This window comes from Ziziphus jujuba, chromosome 3 (genome assembly GCF_031755915.1).
Source record: "Ziziphus jujuba cultivar Dongzao chromosome 3, ASM3175591v1".
In the NCBI taxonomy this organism is placed as follows: Eukaryota; Viridiplantae; Streptophyta; class Magnoliopsida; order Rosales; family Rhamnaceae; genus Ziziphus; species Ziziphus jujuba.
In genome coordinates, this window is record NC_083381.1 from 1,215,183 (window position 1) to 1,223,013 (window position 7,831).

The window sequence follows — 7,831 nt, forward strand, 5'->3', positions numbered from 1 at the left end:
TCATGTGCATTTCTTTGTGCTTGGGTTGCATTAGCTCTCAACTCTTCCACTACATAACCTTCTTCTATGACTTCCCATAAACCAAAGGCTTGAAGGTAGGCTTTCATTTTTATACTCCAAATAGAATAGTTTTGACCTTCAAACTTAAGTAGTGTTGGGGTTGCAAAGGATTGTGAGGTCATTTGAAAAAATGGTTTTTGAAAAGTTTTGAAAAATAGACACAAAAACAAGCTCTCGGGTGGTGGTGTTTTGGTGAGTTTCAACTAGTCTTTTTGGGAGGTTTTGGTTTCGGTTGGAAGGCTTTAGGTGGTGGATCCTCTCACAAATGAAATGGTCTAGATTGAAAGCTTACAAGGTCCTAAGAAATTACACTATGCTCTGATACCATGATGGAATTTGATGTAGGTTTATGTTGTTATACCCTAGAACACAATCATTCAATGTGTTAGTCAAGAATGATTGTTGTTGGTTCTTGATTATTGATTTTGTTTTTTTTGGATTTGTTAAGGTTTTGTTTTTGGTTTTAATGGAGATTTTAGGTTCTTGAGAAGGTTGTTAGCTTTTGGAAAGAAGAAGAAAACAAATATAGTAGTTAAGAGAGAGAGAGAGAGAAAACCAAAATTGCTGTTTTTCAAAATTTTTGAATATTACTTCCTCAACGTTTTCATTATAATTTTCATACTTTTAAATACATCAAAAATGCAATAAGACATGCTGCCATATTGAGCAATAAATACAAAAGCATTAAAAGTAACCAACCAAGCCAAACTACCTCAACTAACTCTAATCAATGTGCTGAGCATGCAAGAAACTTTCTTTAATGGGCAGTTCAGGTTATCTAAGGCATTTGAATTTGAAAATCAGCTCCATTTGACTTGAAAATTGGAGGGAAACCTTTTTGAATATTAAACTGTGTTCTAGCCAAAAATCAGATAAAACAAAGTCCATTTACCCATTCAAAAATAATAAAACCCGAGACAGTTTTGTCCAGATTTTTGGGCAACAAAACTGCACAAGAATCAGATTGTTTAGGGCTTAACTCAGTCTTCCCAGCTCCAAATTGGGCCATTCTTTTTGCTGCTGCTTCATCTGCGTTTCTAGTTTATTATATCCAAAATTCAGATCGAAATCCCAAACCTTCATCAAACGGCATCCAAGGAAGTGGACTTATGTTGCTGGAAATACAATTCCAGCAACTAGACAAAAAAAACCCTCAGCTTAAGTTAATGAGCTTAGGGCATTACAAAAAGGATATTGTTTTAAATATTACAAGATAAAATAAAATGCACAAACATAAATAATGTTTGGTCTTTGATGTTGCAAAACAAAAAATGCAAGTGTAACCGAACTACCTTGCACATTGTGGCAAGATCACCACATTTCAACAGATAATGTAGCATTAAATTAAATTATATTTTAAAATCCATAACATAAAATGAAATATGCATACTCATAATAGTGATACATACGATACCATCTAACATGCTACGCGATCTATGATTTCAGCTGTCGCCGGTACCCCGCTACTAATACAGAGCGAGAATGGTTTCCTAAATTGGCCGTTCAAACCTCTATACTCGTAGGCAACATAATTACAAGGCTTGCGCTTCATGGACCACGTCGAATTGTCGTCCCCATATAGTATGATACATACAAACATAATATAATATTACATATATATATATAAATATATAAAAATACTTGATACACCATATTATATACTAGTGGTGTTTGACGATACCCAGCATCCCAAGTACAGCCTAACAAGAAGATTAAAGAGAAAAGCTGCATCCGATCACTTTAATGTCCCAACGGCACCGATGCTTATAATCTACCTCGGCTAAACAGTCGACCGAAAAAGCGGCTAATGCTCACTGTGCACGGAACCTCCCATACCTCAAATCCATAGCTCCCACATAATGGCCATGGCCATATGCACACTAACCAGTACTAATAGTCATCCTGCAGCCAAACGGAAGATGGCTAGTGCTAACTTTGCATTATACCCTACCTACCCTCACCGGAATGATCCTGAATATAACCTACGCGCTGATCCATAACAGCCACTTGCGGCCAAGAAAAAAATAGCTAATACTCACAATGCAATACACTTGTTAACGCTTAAGTCCATGGCACCCACAGAATAGCGATAATAAACAACCAACAGTCATCGTAGCTATGGAGAGAGGTGGCTGATGCTCACTCTATATTATATCCACCTTCCCTCAAATCCATGACTCCCTCACGATGATCCTACAAACTTGCACGCTAATCACAATCACGTATACAATACAGAACACTAGTACGTGTATACTGTATATAAAACTATAAAAAATTTATATTATAAAATATCAAATTTTGATAAAATAAAATCAAATCAAATTTGTACACTTTTACCAATTTCATAAAATTACATATTCTCTTGTAATCCATCATCACAAATACATCAATATGAATATCTCCGTATCCATCACCATAAAATCAAATACATAAATGAATAAATAAATAATAAACAAATGCATAAATATAATTTTTGAACTCAATAATTAATAGAAATATTTTCAAAATATTCTTGAAATTTACTTGCACACAACCTCATATAAATCATATTGTAAAATACATGCACATATTTGAATTCACAGATAACATTCTAATTTACATAGTATTTCAACAAAGATTTAATAGTTATCAACAAAATTCTATATCCTTGAAATAATAAATATCTAAAGGCATAAATATATTTACAACCATATAAATATACACTTTTTATCCAATCCATAGAATTTCATATTTCCTTTTAAACAATCATATAAATCCAACAATTTCATAAGTAAATTTCTTTCACAATAATTTCAATCTCGCGAATTACCCAAACATACAAGATATAAAATTTACATAATCCCATTTTCTCATACAATTGCATATAACAATAATTTCAATAATATATATATATACAATCAATTTTGCCAAACCATATAATGAATATTATATAACGTTATGTGTAGATCAATTAAATTGCATAATAAATTAGATAATAATTTCTTTAATTTTCTGGTCAATCATATTACCTTTCGATATACACATATATATAATTACATATATCCACTCACACACACACACACACATATATATACATATATATATGTATAAATATATGTATATATATAGGCATACATATAAGTGTGATATCAAGGACCATAGAAATTCCAAAATTTCCACATTAGAAAAAAATGAATAAATAATTAACTGAGCTTCATAAGTGTTTTAAGAGAATAAACTATTTGCATCCAAATATTATATACACACACACACAAGAATATTCAACTCAAAAATCACTGAGACATTTTAAAGTAAAAATAAATTCCATAAACGGTACTCCTTAATTTTCAGTACTGACCCAAAGCTGTATATATCAAATCCAACATAATCATTCTCATAAGCTAGATTAGTACATTCAAATTTTCACTTTAGATAAACTTTAAAGCATGCTTAATCAAGTTATACTCATAGGAGATAAAAAAGACAATTCCATAAAAACGTGGTTATATGCCCTAAATTTTAAAAGTATATAAATCTACTAAATGTATGGATGTAAAAAGGGATATATGTATAAATAAATTAATATATATATATATCATCATTTAGTGGTCTAGGGACTATATATATATATATATATATACACACACATATATATATATACATATATATAAGTATCCAATTGTATCTTGGCTTTCCTTATGACTGCTTGTAGAAGTTAGGCTGGTACAGAGATATAAAAGTTCCGTGTACATATATATATACGGAAATTCTATGGTGAGGACGGTCTGCATAAGGACCGCAGTATTAGTGACGGTTTTTCATAGTATTAACGACGATTTCTTAAAAAATCGTTACCAATACTATGAAAAACCGTTATCAATACTGTGATCCACACGAGGACCATCCGCACCATAGACGGACTATATATATATGTATATATATTCCACTCGCAACTTACTACCATGACTAAGCAATATCATTTACCAAAGCGAACCTTGACTAGACTATTTGTTTTCACTAGTTTACTTTAAACTTGGCCTACACAACTCCAAACCGCCAGTACATAACCCATTTACAAAACAATCCTATTACCACTCCAAATTCACATACCAAAAGCATTCATAATAAATTAGCAAAATTACCTAAACATTAAAACTCTGTTCCTCAATTAGATACTAATTTACTACAACAACCAAACTCAAATCCTATAGTCATTACTCATTAACTTCAGTAACTAACCTTACAAAAAGTTCGATCTTCATGAAACCATTACATAAATATACAAGGATGCTACCCATTATTAATAAATCTTACGGTATTCTTGCTCCAAAAATGGCAAAATCTTGAACATCCAACAAACATAGACAATTTATGTATCCACATAAAGCTTGAGAGTAGGATAATAGGTTTGCAAGCTTACTTGCTCAACAGTGGCCGCTAATGACTGAAATCTCCACCTGAAAGTTGCTACGAAAGTGGATTCCTTCGTTTTTCACAGCCTAGCAAGCCTTGAGCCCATCTAAGCTTGGATTCGTGATCAGAAGATCCATAAATGGTGGAAAGGGTCGGCCCCTTGGCCTAGAACCCATTGATTTCCGACAACCGGGCCGAAACAGTGCCCACCGGAGTTTAGCTCTTCCCCGGCGCGTTAGGTGGTATTTCGGAGTGATCTTCCCGTGGGTGGGTCACCGGTCAACTGGGCTTGGTATCTATGGCGGTAGTGGGGTGAAATGACGTCGGGATTCGCATAATTTTTCGGTGAAAGTCCGATCACCTTGGGTTTAGTAAGGTGAGGGCCGAAGAAGAAGGAAACGGAAGAAGAAGAAGAAGAAATGGAAAAAGGAAGTGAAAAATAGAGGAGAGACCCGTGTCCCCTTCTTGGTGGGTGACCAAATTTTGAAAGGAACTCTTGGTGGAGGTGGCTGCCATGAAGTGGTGTTACTGATTCCTTTTTCCTTTTCCTTTTTTTTCTGTCATCGGGGGAGGATAATGAACAGGAGTGGAACAGTCAAAATATCTCCAACAAAAGAAATTAAAAATTAAGAAAAATAATAAAATAATAAAATACTAATAATTTAGAAAAATTAATATAATATATATATATATATAAAAAGCTAGTTAACGGGTGTGTGGGTTTTAATTTATCCAAAAACTAGTAATTTAATAATAAAATAATGCAACATTAATTAAATGGGGCAAATTGATTAAATAACCAAAATACCTTTAGAGCTGTTCTGACTGTGATTTTATATTTTTAGCTTTGATTTTCAAAACTTTATCATGCTATTTTGATCAATAAGAAATTTTTCATGCAATAAAAAAGCAACTATAAAATCCATTCGTTCAATCTTGATCAAATATAGTTAAAAATTTAAATTTAAAATATTTTTTTGAATCGGAATGTTACAATATATATATATATATGGGAATGGCTCCTGTACCAAACTTTTTGATAAATATTTTATCTCTTCAATTAATTTAATCTAATGGTTTATATTCGTCTCTTTGTTTTTTTTAACAACATATTTATCTTTTTAAAGCCCTTAAATATTTCATATCCATATTTAAACATTATTTATTGTTTACCTAAGTTATTTATTAATTTTCTTCTCATCAAGAATAAAAAAGAAATATATAAATATACATATGAAGAAGAGTTTCATGCCTTCATTGATTTGTAGTATCAAAAATTGTATGTTTTTTCTCTTCTATTTAAAAATAAAAGTGAGCTTAATATATACAAAAAGAAATGTTTCATATTGTGAAATATTAGATATATGTTCTTTTCTTTATCTTGTAAAGGATCCTTCAACTTCATCATTTAATTATTTAAATAATATATTGTGAAGAGATTTTAATGCTATAAGTATCTATCTCAAAAAATTAAACAAATATATATAAATATATAAAGTTAAAATTTAAAAAAAAAAATCAAAGAGTTGGGGATTGAGTAGAGAAAAATTATCTCGGAAGCATTATATAATTTAAGTAAAAAAATAAATGGTATATGGATTTGAATATAAGAAATTCAAAATTGTTAAAAAAAATAAATAGAAATTATTATATTAGATACATTAAAGGGCTTGGATTATTTATCAAAAAGTTTGGTATATATGAGGAATACGATCTAATTAAGGAAGGCAAAGAAGTAGATAAGGGTTTTGACCAGGGCTTTGAGCAAGAAGGAGATGAGGACTTGAAGAGAGTTGAGTCACAATTCTTCAGATCAAAGACAAGAACAATTGTTTAGATAAGGGTTTCGTAATTGTTCAATGAGCGCTCAAATGAGAGCTTCATATGAGGACAATTTTTCAGACTAAAGAGAAGAGATGCAATTGTACAAATAAGGGCTTCAATTTGCAGACGAGGGAGCAAAAGAGTTTTGGGTGCATAACATGATCTAGGTTAAGGGAGTTTCCTTTTGCTGGACTCTTAAAAAACCAAAAGAATAGTAAATGAGCGCGCTATTTCCCACTTTTTAAATTTTGTAGTAATGCTATTAAACATTTAAAAATATTATTAAAATGTAAAATTCTATTTTTAAATTTTTTTACTAATGCTGTTAAGCATTTAAAGATACTATTAAAATATAAAATTGTATCTTTCTAATTTAACCAATATAATGTTAATTAAAAACGCTATCATTTATTATTATTATTAATAGCATTTTTTAAAAATGCTATAATTATAAGCTATAAAAACCCATATTTGTTGTCGTGTATGTATTTGTATATATAGTTTTATTATAAAACGCGTGTACAAATTTGTTATCAAAACGTGCATAGTAGATTGTAAGTAATTTGCTTATAGTTGGGTAATAGATAACATATAATCTGCATGTAACTTGGCGTGCACCGTAGTTTTTTACACATCTTAATAATTTTTTCAGCCTTTTTTTTTTTTTTTTTTTCTGTACAAGTTTATAGTTTGTTAAGAACATGCAACAAGTTTAAAGTTATTTAAAACATCTACCAAACTTTAACTTGAAGAATCAGTACTGACTTGAAGATTTAGAATTATCTAATACTTGGGCAGCAAGCAGAGCATTGGAGGTGGTGAAAAATTAATGTGGATTTAGGGTCGGTTTGTTGCCGACGTTGGCAAGTGTAAATAGGAAGTTTAATTAGTCTTTCATATAAGTTGAGATAATCAGATGAGTAGACCCCTACAGAGATCTCAAATAAATGTTAGCAGCTGCTTATGTGAGGAGTGTGATGTCAAGTCAGAAGAGTAGTAAGCAGGTGGGCTAGTGTTTGAGAGTATTAGAAAGAAAGCTACTCATGTAGTTGGGTGTGAGTGCTGATGTGTGAGATAGTGTCCTAGTATAAAGTGTTAGCAGATTGATGTGTCCCATTGCACATGTGTGTGGTACGTGAGTCTTGTGTATATATTTATGTGTAAGTGTAAAATCATCGACAATTTGATATTAGAGCTATATTAGCTATAATAATTTGATAGCAGGGCAAAATTAGCTCCAACATAACCATCAATAACTAAAATCAACAAACATTTTCAGTAAACAAATTATACACAATCAAATAAAAATAAATCTTGTATATCAACAAACATTTATTTATTTATTTTTTTTTGGGTAATGACGAATCTTAAAGTTTGATCCGCAACAAAAAATAATAATTAATAAAGATATACAAGCAGTTGTAGTTTTTGGTTTGTTTTTTGTTGGTTTGCCCCTCAGGAGTCTGCATTAACTCACAACGCCAGTTAAAGGAGTAAGCCATTGAGGTCCATGCTTAGGACCAGCAAAAGAAAGAGGGTGACAAAAAATTTCCAT

At 31.2% G+C, this 7,831-nt stretch overlaps 1 long non-coding RNA gene across 1 annotated transcript; it reads right to left on the reverse strand.

The window, feature by feature from the left end:
* Positions 1–1,651: 1,651 nt before the first annotated feature.
* Positions 1,652–5,076, reverse strand: LOC132803070 (uncharacterized). The gene is made up of 2 exons (XR_009638201.1): positions 4,460–5,076; positions 1,652–2,253 (listed from the first exon to the last, which is right to left on the reverse strand). It is a non-coding gene; the product is annotated as an uncharacterized LOC132803070 (long non-coding RNA).
* Between the last annotated feature and the right edge of the window lie 2,755 nt (positions 5,077–7,831).